The following is a 14,869-nucleotide window of genomic DNA, read 5'->3' as shown; positions in this document are numbered from 1 at the left end:
TCTCTCTCTCTCTCTCTCTCCCTCTGTCTCTCTCTGTCTCTCTCTGTCTCCCCACATGTTTCATGTTTTGTTTCCCCAGGTAGAGTATAAGCTCCTCCAAGGCAGGGACCTTGGTTCTTTTTGTCAATATTTTTATCCCCAGCACTTAGCACATTGCCTGGCATATAGAAAGTGCTTCAGAAATGCTTGTTGATGCAACTGGGAAATGACAGGCACTGGGGTATAGAAATCCATCCTTTTCTGTTGTGGGGGGGTGGGGGAGCTATAAGAGAGAACAGATTGGGGAAAGGGGTATTCAGTAGGCTTGCTATCTTGGGGTGGGAGTATGGGAAAGATGGGGAGAAAATTTGTAACTCAAAATCTTGTGGAAATGAATGTTGAAAACTAAAGATAAATAAATATAAAATTGATAAAAAAAAAGAAATGCTTGTTTACTGACTGATTGACTTATTATAATGTAGACTAGAGAGCTGTCCTTGCAATCAGGAAGACCTGGGCCCAAGTCCTTTCTTTGACACATATTTATGTGAACCTAGGCACTTACCTCTCAGCATTTGCAGCTACTCTCTGAAACATTAAGTTGCAGAGTAGACGCTGAACTAAATTGGGAGTGAAAACTTCACATGGGAATTCTTTAAACTGATAATATTACAGATCTGATTAAAAAATTAAACCCAACTTTGGATAGACTTTCAACTTCCTCAGTCATGTTTGTGTAAGTGTCTAACCTCCTCAGTAGAATGGAAGCTTCTTTGGGGGAAGATTAGAGGGATATGTCTCTGTATCTGCACAGAGCTCATAACAGGCTCTTAAGAAATGCTTGTGGATTTGGTGACTAAGGGGGATAAGGTCAGGTCAGACAGTAGGGCTGCAGGGAAGAGTCTTGAGCTGGAGTAATGGGGATAAGGTGGGATTGACACTGTATAATCTAGTCTGCAGTGGGGGTCCTGGACCCAGGAATCTGAGCAGAATGCTCAGAGAAGGCTAAGCTGATGAGGCTAGAAAGGCTGTCAAATCTTTGGATGACAGAGACAGGATTCAAAAAGATTTTGACAGGCTAGAATATTGATTGAATTCAATAAGATTCTATCTATCCAACTATCTGATTCTATCATCTATCTATCTCTCTGCATACATACATTCATACATGTATATGTATATGTGTATATATATATATATATACATATTCACAATGCATCCATAAATGTATTTTTTTGGATTGAACCTTTAATTTCATCACTGTTTCCTGGGGAAATGAGAAGTTATATGATTTGTCTGAAGTCACATAACTAATGAACTACATAGTTGGAATTTTGCAAAAAAGCAAATTCCTGACCAGAGAGGTATGCATGGACCTTTATGCTGACCCCCAAGAATACGATTAGAGGACAGAGGGGAAATCAGTTGATCAATCAATCATTTTAAAAGATAGATTAGTATCTATTACATGCCAACACCAATGCTCGGCTCTGGGGATATGAAGACAAAATATCAAAGGTCCTACTCCTTAAGAAGCTTGCTTTTGATAATCACTTAATATCATTTGAAACTCAATAGGAGCCAGAGCCTGAGCTAATCAACCAGAAGAAACACCTTGGCCTAACAGATATTCCCCATTTTGTTCTCTCAGTAAACTCAAAACAGCAACACTTCCCTTGTCAACACTACAAGGCCAGGGGAGGCTGACCAGCACATTCTTCTATTAATGACTACTAAGGACAAGGCACCTCGACCAGATACAACCTCAAATAAATGGGATTTTTTCTTATCTTAATATTTTATGGACACATACTATGTTATATCATGTTAATGGTAAATTAAACACAGATATCCTGGGTTGTGATTTCAACTGACACTTTGTCAACTCTCTTATCTTTCTATATTTACAACCTATTCAATTAAGAAAGTTCCTTTCTTAGGGGCAGCCAGGTAGCACAGCGAGTAAGAGCACCGGCTCCAGTGTCGGGATGACCCGGGGATCGAATCCAGGCTCAGACACTTAGCACCCACGCAGAAACACCTGGCCGTGTAACCTTGAGCAAGTTACTTAACCCCGATTGCTTAAAAAAAAAAAAAAGAAAGTTCCTTTCTCATACTATGGTTAAACATACACGGAAATCATAAATGTGAGTGACATAGACATGCTGAGTTGGGGTTGTTCTAAAACATATTTAAAGGTTCTCATTCTTTTATCAGGCAGTCAAAATTTAAGTTTTGGCTCCATGTACATGTATCTGCTAGCTTTAAGGGAATAAAACAATATGAATTTATATATCACTTAGCCTGTTTGCCTCCTTTAACCAAACTTTCAGGTCAACACTTTTGACCAGGAGATTAAAGGATCATAGGTTTAGGGGTGGCTAGGTGATGCAGTGAATAGAGCACTGGCCCTAGAGTCAGGAGGATCTGAGTTCAAATCTGGCCTCAGATACTTAACACTTATTTGCCACGTGACCTTGGGCAAGTCACTTAACCCCAATTTCCCTGCCCTCAGGAAAAAAAAAAGGATCATAGGTTTAGGGCTGGAAGCAAACTTAGAGGCTGCCTAGTTCTAGGCCAATTGCCTAATTTTACAAATAAAGAAGTTTTGATCTAAGAAGATTAAGTGATTTGTCAGAAGTTACATAGCTAATAAGTGACACAGGCAGGTTTGACCCCCAAGAATTCTGAATCTAAATCCAGTGTCCTTTCCTACTATGCATGCTAACAGTACACACATCTAAGTGATTTAAAAGGCAATATACCGACAAACAGAGGCGGTGGCCACAAAGTGGAAAGATGGCACCCAAGGGGAAGAGTGGTTCTAGCAAAGGATGTAAAGGGGGAGCAGCTTCTGGGAGTGAGGGTGCAGATAAGAAGGCTCAGGGTCCCAAAGCAGTAAAGGTCAGACATATTTTGTGTGAAAAGCATGGCAGAATCATGGAGGCCATGAAAAACTGAAGTCTGGAGTGAGATTCAATGAAGTTACCTCACAGTACAGTGAAGATAAAGCTGGCAGGGGGGGAGATTTGGGTTGGATGACAAGAGGATCCATGGTAGACCCGTTCCAAGAAGTAGCATTAGTCTTGCCTAATAGTGGCCTGGACAAGCTTGTGTATACAGATCCCCCAGTGAAAACCAAATTTGGGTACCATATTATCACTGTTGAAGGAAGAAAATAAACTGATAAATGAGTTGAAAAAAATATACCAAATACATGGTGATTTTAGAGGTGGGAGATACTACTAGTAGGGACAATCCCCAGAAGTTTCATGTACAAAGTTAAACTGAAGTTGACCTTTGAAGGAAGTTAGATTTTCCAAGAGGTGAAGGTGAGGAGGGAGGACATTTTGGGCTTAGAGGGAACTTGTGTGCTGCTATGGAAGCAGGAGAAAGAACATTGTATTGGAGGAATTGCGTATAGGTCAGTTGGATTGGACAAGAGAGACTTTCTCAACCCAATCTACCCGTGCTCACTTGTAGGAGTTTTCCCATCTCCAGAATTACCACTTCCTCACCACCTTCGGGCAGATACAGACATTTTAGATGTGATGCAATATTTGACATTGGGGTAGGGCATATAGAAGGAGGCTGATTTTATTTATTTTATGATTTTCTCTATTTCTTTTCTTTTGGCTTAACTCTCTCAATTTGATTTTCCCTATTGGATTTGTGCCTCCTGCATCTATGATTGGTGAACAGAAGCTCCGGGTGTGGGGGATTGAGCTGTGATTTACATAATCAGCTAGCCCACACCCCATAAAGGGGCTCTATCTTAACATACAAGAAACGGTGAACCAGATTTCTTATCTCATTTGTCTTTTCCTCAGAACTGAAAGATTATCTATAAAAATGATTGCACGCTATCACCACTGACTAGGGGAAGGAAAAGAGATTCAAAGCCAAAGATGAGAAAACTAACTTTAATTGCACAAAGCAATCCAGGGGAAGAGTTTGTTCTAGTGTCTGGGTTCCCTAGCTTCCCAGCCAGTGCTTTCTCCAGCAGCTGTGTGGCTTCCTTTTGGAGGCTTTTCCAAAACTTTTCTCTCTGAATAATAAGGTATAAAATATGGTTTAGAGTTCTTTTCCATGAGGAATGCCACTTATTTTGTCTCTGCCCCCAAGGCTGGCAGGTGTAGCAGCATGTAGGGGTCAGGGGCAGGTGATAGGGGTGGAAGGAGTGGACAATATGCAGGACTTAGGGATTGATTGTGATAATAAAAGGGTTTTGTGAAGGTTTTGGGGGGAATGTTTGCTAATAGCTTGTTTTGCTGCTGATACTCCTGAGGGTGAGAGATCAGTAACACAGCTCAACAAGAAGCCTGCATCTTGCTAATGTGTTTGGTAACCCTGAAGCCTGAAGGACTGGGGTGCAAAGGCAGTTAACAGGGTGTTTGGAGCAGATGAGAGGCTCTGCTTGGCACTCTGATGCCTCAGGATAGACTGGGCATACATCTCAGTAGAGGACGTGCTGGTGAGGCTGCCATATGGCCTGGATGATTTCTCTCCAGGTGGAGATTTGTTCAGTTAATGCACTGGGGATTTTGACACTCCTCTCTGGTTGCTTCAATATGGTAGCACGTCTATCAGGAAAGTGAAACATTCAAGCACCTGATTGTGTGGCATATGGATCCTATAGGAGCTAGAAGATCCTTTTCTTTTGTCCTCCTTGCTTTAACCTGTCTATGCTTCAGACATGAGTCTTCATCTTGCCTGTTAGCCCCTGTCACCCCTTTTTTCCCTGGAATCCACTCTCTAACTGAGATTTTCATACTGGAAACTTACGGTTTCCCAGCCAATCCTTGGCATCTCTGTGCTTGGGATTTTAGACATGGGAAAACAATCAGATCCCTTCTAGGGATCCCGCCACAACCTATAATTCTCTAAGCTTCTGCCTCCTTTGTTGAGTAACCCTGGGATGGAACCAGGTGTTCCTGCTTTGAACTAGGAGAACTTATGAGAATCTGACATAACCTCGAGGCCAGGTGAGATGAGCCATGAACTGCAGGGCAATCAATATGATTCATGACATCATCTCATCTGAGGTCCATGCTTCCCTCCACTGGCTGAATCACAGTTCTCATATAATGCAGCCTATCCCAAATCTTTTTCCCTACTCCTCCCCTCTTCCAACCTTCCCTGTTCTTGGGGAGGGCACTTCTATTCCCCGTGTCGCTCAGGCTCACAACCGAACTATTGTCTTCCCTTTCTCCCACCTTCCTCTTCCACCCCCATATCCAATCTGTTGCCAAGTCCTGTTGATTTTATCTTCTAAACATCTGTCCTGCACCCTCTGGCCCTGCTGCCACTTTGGTAAAGGCCCACATCCTCATACTCAGCCTATTTCAGTAGCCAGCTGGCTGGTCTCCCTGCCCCAAGTTTTTCCCCACTCCAATTCATTCTCCAGGGAAGATCAGCGCTCTTCCTAAGGCACAGGTCCAGAGATGTTTCTTGGATTCCAGGCCCCTCCTACTTGCCTCAGCTTCCTACACCTTACAGTCCCCACATTTTTTGTGACCTGGTGATCCTGGCCTCATTGCTGTTCCTCATACACAACACTCTATCTCCTGACCTAGCATTTGCACTGGTTGTCCCTCTTGCCTGGAAGGTTCTTTCTCCTCATCTCTACCTCCTGCCTTCCCTGGCTTCCTTCATCTCTCAGCTGGAGTCTCTCCTTCTATAAGAAACCTTTTCTAGTCCTCTTTGATCTTAGTGTCTTCCCTCTGAGGTGATCTCTAATTTATCTTGTATGTATTTTGTTTGGGCATAGTCTTTGTCCTTCTTGGTGTCCCCAGAGTTTGTACAGAGACTGGACCACAGCAGGTGCTGAATGTTAGCTGACTTATTGGCTGACTCTGTAGAAGGTGGCATCTGAGCTGTGCTTTGGAGGCTATGAAAGATTCTAAGAGGTGATGGGGTGAGGGAGGAAGTGGGCAAAGACATGCATTCCAGGCAAGGGACCATAGCCTGTGTGAAGTCAGGGAGAGAGGGCTTAGATCATTGTGTGTGAGGAATCAAAGGAAGGCTGAATTGGCTGGAATGAAGAGTATGTAAATGGCAGCAGTTTATAAAAATCCTAAAAAGCTTTGTTACAGCCATGTTGTAAAGGGCTTTACATGCCAAATGGTGGAGTTTGTATTGAGAAAATCAAATATACTACTACTACTAGTTATATGGGGGGAGGAGAGAGAGAGACAGACAGACAGACAGACAGAGACAGAGGGACAGAGACAGAGAGACAGACAGACAGAGAGACAGACAGACAGAGAGACAGACAGAGAGAGTGAGAGAGGTTTGCAAACCTGCAAAAACTATGGAAATGTTACCTAATATTGTGATAATGATGATGGTGATGGTGAGGATACTAAAGATGATGATCGTAGAGGTAAGACAAAGCCGCCACAGTTGATTGAGCAGAGTAGTGCCACGGTGATATCTGTGCTTCAGGAATATTATTTTGGCTACTGTATGGAAGACAGATTGCAAAGGGGAAGACTTGAGGATGGGAGCCAAGCTAGGGCAGTGTCTAATATAGCCACAGTCATATAAATGTAACCATAAACTAACAGAACACAATTGAAAATTACTTGGTTAACTCAGATGAGAACAGGAAAGCAATTACACATATAATTGGGAAATGTAAGAGACAAATAGAATTCCCACGGGAATTACCCATAGATGATGCTATCTGGGTTCAGGTAGCTCTCAGTCATCTGAGTTTGATTGGGTAGCTTTGCCCTAAAGTATAACCTGAGGTATGGTGAAGGAGAAAGCACATTACATTAGGAGCAAGGACAGGTGGTTTCTGAGTCTCTGCCACCATTTAATTGCTATGTGACTTTGGTCTAGTCAGTGTCTTTCTGAGTTTCATTATCTTACCTATACAATGAAGATGATAGTACCTAAACCCCTTTAAAGGAAGAGACAGGAACCTATCACTTTTGAAATCTATAGCTTTCAATATAATCATCTATCTTATTCTACAGCATTATTAGCATGTTAATGATAGAAATACAGCATAGCATTGTGGACAGAAGGCTGGCTTCAAGTTAGGAAGACTCTATCTGGCACATGCTAGCTGACTCGCTAAAGCTGGCATTTCATTTCACCCTCATTGGCCTTAGTTTTGTCATCTATAAAACAATGAATGACCTCTGTGGCCATTTACAGGTCTACATGTATGATGCTATGTCGTATCAATAGAAGGTTGGTTAGTGTGAAGCCAATCATGAGCAGCTCTCCTGAGGATGGCTACTGTGAATAACTTTAAGGATCTAATTACATAGTTTGGTGAATTCTATTTATTCAGCAATAAACTAAAGCATAACATTCAAGAAACTAAAGCACAACATTCGCAACAACAAAATTTATTACTAAGGTGGCCACATAGTCTTCAACAAAACATATTCAGTAAATTACAATCTCCTTAGTCAATATAGAGTATCCAAGTGTAGCAGCAAGCACCCCACCATACCCAGGGTGGCTGCCAACACAAGTTCTTAGATCTGCTTTTCTAAAGGAAAGCAACTCAAAATGGGTTAACAATCTTACTTTGATCAAACATATGTCATTTACCTAGTTCAGGGGAAAAAGGTCAGCACCCCAAACTTCAGAAAATACAGAGGTTACAAACAGACAAAAATTACAGACAGAGAAAGAGATCAGTAGATAGGCTTCCAGCCGTCTGGCCATTACATCCATACCTAGTCAGTTACCAGAGAGGGAAGCACCAACATCTGGGTTTTCAAAGCCGGGGCTCAATGGCTGCCCAGAGTCTCATCTGGTCAAATCACACAACTCTTCCCAAAGGAAGCCCCAAAGGAAAATCTCACATCAGGGTATATATAGCCTTCTCCTGGCTCAGAGAATGTCACAACCCTCTTGACCCACTGCCCAATCACAAAGCAAGAAGGTGTGGGCATTCCCAAAAAAACAAACCTGCCACAGGCTGGCTCCATGTGACCACATTCAACCTATTAGGGGGCAGAGTATATTTTCAAATCTGGGAAGGTTCTCAGAGTCACTTAAGCCTGTGTAAGGGCCAAGGGGCAGGGAAGATTTTCAGATTCCCATAACACCAAGTAAAGTCTTTTTTCATCTTGACTTGAGGCTGGCTTCAAATCATCCCTAAGCCAATCATCCTTGAGGCATAACACAAGTACAAACACCACTCATCTCTAGGCCACAGTAAGTCACAATCTCATCAGTCAATACAGAGTATGCAGGTAAAGTCTTCTTTCATCTTCATTTGAGGCTGACTTTCAAACCCCACAACTCCTCTTCCATGGGCTGACTACCCCCAGGCTGGGCTCACACTTAGGCAGCTCTCCACTCCTGTTTCATACCTTAGCTTACAGTACCATTCCAAGCTCTTGAGAAGTTTCTGTTTCTAGGAAAACAAAGTTTAACAGAGCTGCAATGATATTTACACACATTGCCAGCTCTATCATCTCAATGCACTTTCTGCCTGACAAAGTAACACAAATCAGCAGAAAAGGCTTCTGTCTGAGAAATCAAACACAAATCAATAGTAAAGTCCCAAGACTTCTGTAATGGCAGTAAAGTCCTCTTTCAACAGACAGAATGCTTCATTCTGACAAAGTAACATCAACACAAACAGAACAGACAGACTGCTGAAATCACAAGCATTTTCCCTCTCCATTCTGCTTGGTCCCAGCTCTGCTGGAGCTTTTCTCTGCTCTGCTCCTTTTTGTTCCACCCTTCCTGTTTGACTCTTTCGGCAAGCTCCTCCCACTGTGGGCTCCATGTGATGACAGTTAGGTCTATTAAGGACAGTATAGTATACTGTGTTTGCAACAAAGACTTTTGATACAATCAAAGGCAAGGCTCAAAGGCACTTGAATAGCTGAAACAAGTGGCAAAGTACTACTTTCCTTGCCATTACATTAGTCATGTTGTGAGATCGAGGGATGACATATGGGCATCCAAAGAACCGCACTGAAAACCACAAAGTATTAAGGACAGTAGAAGAAAACCTCTAGATCATTGGATACAACCATGATTTGGAGGGAAAAAACACGCGTAAGAATTGTGGTTATGTGGGTGAAGGAGATGACAAATCCATTGAGAGATTCAGCTTCTGGGGAGACCACCCATCTATGGATGGGCTGAAAAAGAATTAAGAAATTTTAGGAGTTTCATAGAAATTGGTTGTTACTGTAAAGCACAGGAACCCTTGAAGAGCTTCCTCTAACCAAGGGGAACAAGTATCTTATACAACATTCCAATTTCTCTTTGTTAGTTTAGAAATAGTCAAGAAAGTGCCTCAGTAGGTAGATTTTCTCATCCATTTCCCTATTGTTCTGTCATGACACTGTCCGTTCATTATATAGAAATTTTTAAATTTAATATGTTTTAAAAAAATGAAAATATTATTTAAAAATTTTCAATAAAAACTCAAATATTAAATTATTCAGAATTTCAATTCTCTTTTTGCTTTCCAGATTACAGGTTCTAATGAATAAATAATACTTCAAAAACAACAAGTGAATATTCAATTGTTTTGCATCCTATGTTTTTTAAAATAATGCCTGAAAAAATCAGGGAAATCTAGGTCTCTAAGGTAAAAGAAGAAGCTCCTTTGTCTTTTTTATTTTCATGTGAATGTCTCTGACTCCGGCTTGAATCAGCTTTAAAAGTTGTCATCTTCTGAGCCCCTGGGAGAAGCTTGATAAGTTACGCATGCATGTTTGTACTCCAAATCCCACCGGGCAGAAATGGACTTTTTAAATAAACAGCTGTCCTTGTTATCGCAGGATCCAGGCCAATATTGGTGAGGCCCAGAGCCAGGGATATCTTCTCCACAAGGATCAGAATGAAAACAGGTTGGGTTTGGCATGAAGCACAAGACTCTACTTTGCCCCTGTGATAAAATGAGACTGAACCAAGTGTGACCACAGTGAATTGGAGTGAAAACCTGGTCTAAATGGTTATTCTGTGCCCTCAGGGATCATAAGATCATGGATTTAGATATGAAAGGGATCCCAGAGGCCAAAGATACCTTACAGATAGGAAACTGAGGCACAAAGAGGTAGTGACTTGTTCAGGGTTGCAAAGCTAATAAATGTGTTAGGCAGGATTTAAACTGCTGCCTTCCTGGCTCCAAGACCACTATTATATCCGCTATCCTATCTAGGGCCATTTTTATTATAAGGAAAATGGGGTCTATGCTTCTGGATATTCAGTGTTATAAGTTAGAAAGACCAAATTTGTCTGGTAGAAAATGGACATGCGAGGTGGCTCAGCGAGTAAGAGCACCGGCTCCAGTGTCGGGATGACCTGGATCAAATCCGGGCTCAGATACTCAGCACCACACCCAGAAATAACTGGCCATGTAACCTTGAGCAAGTTACTTAACCCCAATTGCTTTAAAAAAAAAAAGAAAAAAGAAAATGGACATGGAGGGGTGGCTAGGTGGCTCAGTGAATACAGCACTGGTCCTGGAGTCAAGAGGACCTGAGTTCAAATCTGGCCTCAGACACTTAACACAAAAACTAGCCATGTGACCTTGGGCAAGTCACAACCCCAACTGCCCTCCAAAAAGCAAAAAAAAAAAAAAAGAGTTCAGTGTTATTTGGGGCAGCCAGGTAGCACAGTGAGTAACAGCACCGGCTCCAATGTTGGAATGACCTGGAGATCGAATCCCGGGCTCAGACACTTAGCACCCACCCAGAAACACCTGGCTGTGTAACCTTGAGCAAGTTACTTAACCCCAATTGCTTAGGGGCAGACAGGTGGCTCAGCAAGTAAGAACACCAGCTCCAGTGTTGGGATGACCTGGATCAAATCCGGGCTCAGATACTCAGCACCACACCCAGAAAAAAATGGCTGTATAACCTTGAGCAAGTTACTTAACCCTGATTGCTTTAAAAAAAAATGGACATGGGCACATATTAATGGAACAGACCTTTTTTGGAACATTCTTTTCAGTTATCAAGAATTCATTTTCTCTCCCTTCCTTCTTTTCCTGTACCCGCCTCCCCTCCACTTAAAGAAAAACAAACCCCTTGAAGTGAGTATGCCTAATGAAGGCAAATGAAGCCAAACAAATTCCTACAATGGCCATGTCCAAAAATGTGCCTCTCATTCTGTGTATGGAGTCCGTCAATCCTCTGCCGGGAGGTGGGAGCCATTCGAGTGGTAGAATCCTGAAGAGGAGACAACATGTAATGGAAAACACCAGCAACACTACTTGATTTGGAAATGGGAGACAGGTATGAATCTTGCTTCACTGAAATTAGAGAGATGGAGGGGACCTCAGAGGCCACTGGTTTGATCCATCCTGCTAGGAATCCTCTCTCTAGCACACCCCATAAGCATTTGTTCAACGTCTACTCAAAGACCTCTTAGCACAACAAATCATCCACCTCTTGGGACATCTCATTTAACCTCCGGGCAACTCTTACTGTTAGGAAGCTTTTCCTGACATTTAACCTAAATCTTCTTCTTTGCTACTTCCACCTGCCATTTCTAGTTGTGCTCCTGGGGCCAAGACGTTCCTTCTTCCACATAAGAGTCTTTCAAAGTGAGTCTTGAGTCTCACTATGTCAAACTTGACCAATACTTTCAATTGATCCTCTTATGTTCTAAACTCAAGGTTCTCCTCTTTCCTCTTTGACCTTCTCTGGATGCTCTCAACCCTAAAACTGGTCTTTAATTTGAATAATTCAGCTTTATCACAATCCTCCAGATGATATCTGAACAGAACAGAGTACTTTGGGACTTCCTTTTCCTCTCCCAGTAGCTCTGACCTTATTAATACAGCCCAAGACTGCATTAGCCTTTCTGACTACCATGTCACTTTGTTTACTCACTGAGCTTACGGGCTGCTAAATCCCTCAGAACTTTTCCAGACAAATTGTTCTTCACTTAACTTCTCTGGATCTCAGTTTTCTCTTCAGTAAACTGAGGTAGCTGGACTAGATAGTGCCTGAAGTCTCTTCTTGTTTTAATGCTTTGACCCTAAGATCCCATCTGACCACGAGTTTCCTGTCCTATATTTATGAAATTCATTATCTGAACTCAAGTGTACAACTTTAAATTCATCCCAATTGAATTTTGCCCAAGTGATATAGACTGTCCAGACACTCTTGGATTCTGACTTCACCATCCTGTATATGAACTGCATCTGCCGTAACAGTATCATCAGCAAGTAAAACACTCCATCTTTGCCCCTGTCCAACCATTATCTAAACGGATATGATTTTGATGAAGCAATCTTTGCCTTCTACTCTCATGCTCTCCCCACCTTCCCCTATTTTTCCTTTATTTTCCTCCTCTCCCTTCTTGTTCCAACTTCTCTCCACCTTCTTTCTTTCTTTTTCTCTCATTCTCCTACCTTTAACCTTCTTTTCTTAGCCTCCCTCCTTCCTAATCTCTCCTCTCCCTTAGTTTTTTCCTTCCTTTCATCTTCATTTCTGTCTTCACTCTTCTTTTCCCCCCACTCCTCTCAATACCATTTAAAAATATATGAAATTTTATGATAATTTCTGAGGGCAAACTCAGTTTAACAATTATTTTAAACCTAGTAACATTAAGAAAAGAAGAGAGTTGGTGCTGGCTGGCATTTCTCTACATTGTTATGTCCTCTTTCCAAGTGATTTCTGACTTGCATGCACAAAGTGGTGGAAGAGATTGTAATGGTAATATAATTTGAATTTGAAGATCCCTTTGTATTGGCAAAGGTAACAGGTACTTAGCACTTAGTAATTAATCAAGCCTCTGTTCAAGTAACAGAAGGTATGAATCTCTTTTGATGATGTAACAGGAAGGAGTTGGCTGAAACAGGAAAAGACACTGGCTGGGAAAGACAGACCTTCTTGGAGCAGGCTTCATGGAGGCAGAAGCTGCTACCTCTGGGGAGGCTGAAGAGGAACGCCCCTCCCCCCTGGCCCCACTAGGCTGAAGAGAATGATTTTGATTTGGAGAACCTGGATGAAGTGATTTTGATTCTGGGAATCAGCTGAAACTTCTGCTCAGTCTGAGGGTCAGCCAGAGCTGCTGAGGATTTCCTAGGGCCAGTTGGAGCTGCCAAAGACTGAGGAAGCATGACTGTGATGCTGGTGCTTTGTATGAACCTGTTGGTGGCTTTGTTAAGCCTTGACTTCCCGGGAACAGAGACTGCATGGAGAGCTGGACAAAGACCTGGGAACCGTCTGCCTCTGAACCCAGGTGACAGTGTGGTGAATGCAGGTAGGAGCTGGGAACATGGAAGGGGATCCAGGGAATTTGAGAGACTACCCCAAGTCAAGCTGAAAGAAGACTTTACTTGGATAGTGTGTACTGACCGAGAAATTGTAATTTACTAGTGGCCTAGGGGTGGAGGGCTTGTATATTTTCTGATGATTGAATAGTGAATGATGAAGTGTGCCCCATGAGTGGAGAACTTTGACTATTGTACTTTGTGTCCCTTAAGGAGGCAAACCTCCTTAAGGATGATGGAATGATTCAGTTACTAAATGATTGTTCTTTGTTCAAAAGTTTGTGACCACTGTGGTGAAAACTTTGTGGCTACTTTCTGTGATAAGTTTCTGTGAATGGTATATTTTGATTTTCTGTGATAAGTTGTAACATTGTAAATGCTGTACCTTGATTTACTGTGAATGTTTTGCTCTGATTTGTTATTGAATAGAGAGCTCACTATATTGTGTAATCAGAACCTTGAAAAGTTGTTCATAGTAGCATTCTTCTGGAAAGCTGCTCGTGCTTGGCTTTACAGAGATCAGTTCAGAGACAGAGAGATATGGAAATTTCATTTGAAATAATAATAGGGGAAGGACCAGCCTCACCTGCTGTATTTGGTACCAATGGCTCCCATCCCCCTTCTAGTTCCCACCAAACCAAAAACAAAACTCATGCTTTTAAACATAGTAGTCAAACAGAAGAGTTTTCTTACCTTAAAAACTCAAGAAAAAAGGATTCAGTTCTCCTAGATATGTGTTCTTGATGATAACTATAACCAAAATACTAATAACTAGCATTTTATATATAGATACTGCCATAGAAAATATTTATATATTTATAGAGATGTTTATTCAAAATTACATTTATATTTAATACTATGTACATATATTCATGTATCATTGATATCAACATTTTATTTATATTAATATTTATATGTTTATAAATATATTTCATGTATATTTATCTAAAGTTATATACATACACACAATTGTTGACATTTAACTAAATGATTTGCTATCCAATTCATGTATTTCACTAGTTCAATGCTATTGGAGCTTTTGCAAACCATAAGAGTTCTTTGTGACCCAGACTGGCATTTTCAACATTGTCCTAAAGGCAATATCTATATGTTGAAATTGGAAATGTCTCCTTTGTATTTCTTTACAATTTTCTGAGAAAGAAATAGAACATCAGCTCAGGGAGTACATTCTGGGGATCCAGGTGAACACCTGACAATTATGTTTGCTTTTCTCTTTTAGATAGAAATGAAAAGAAGTTCCTGAAATCCTATCAAAGGTTCCCATGTCAGTTCATGTGTCAAATCTGGCTCTTTCTCTCAGCTCTGGGAAATTTCTCAGTTCATTTTTAAAATTTCCATTGTTTTACATTTCAATGCTCTCTCCATAGTTCAGTGCAGACAAAATTACCTGGAGATGGAGGGGACCTCAGAGATTATTTAATTCACCCCTCTATTTTATAGGGGAAGAAAGTGAAGCCTGGAGAGACTGTATGTCTCCCAGTCACAGGTAGAAAGCATCAGAGCTGGGTTTAAACTGAGGTCTTCTTACTGCAAATCCATATCCTCTGTTTTAAGTCTGTGTAGACCTTTCAAACTTCTTTAGTTTCACACACTGAAGATGGCATAAATGACTACTAAGGTAGTGGATGGATGAGGTTGACTCTGTCT

This window comes from Petaurus breviceps, unplaced genomic scaffold (genome assembly GCF_028583685.1).
Source record: "Petaurus breviceps papuanus isolate PSGF00001 unplaced genomic scaffold, PetGlider_PUasm1.0 490, whole genome shotgun sequence".
In the NCBI taxonomy this organism is placed as follows: domain Eukaryota; kingdom Metazoa; phylum Chordata; class Mammalia; order Diprotodontia; family Petauridae; genus Petaurus; species Petaurus breviceps.
The sequence above is the reverse complement of the archived record's forward strand: the minus strand, read 5'-3'. Positions refer to the sequence as shown.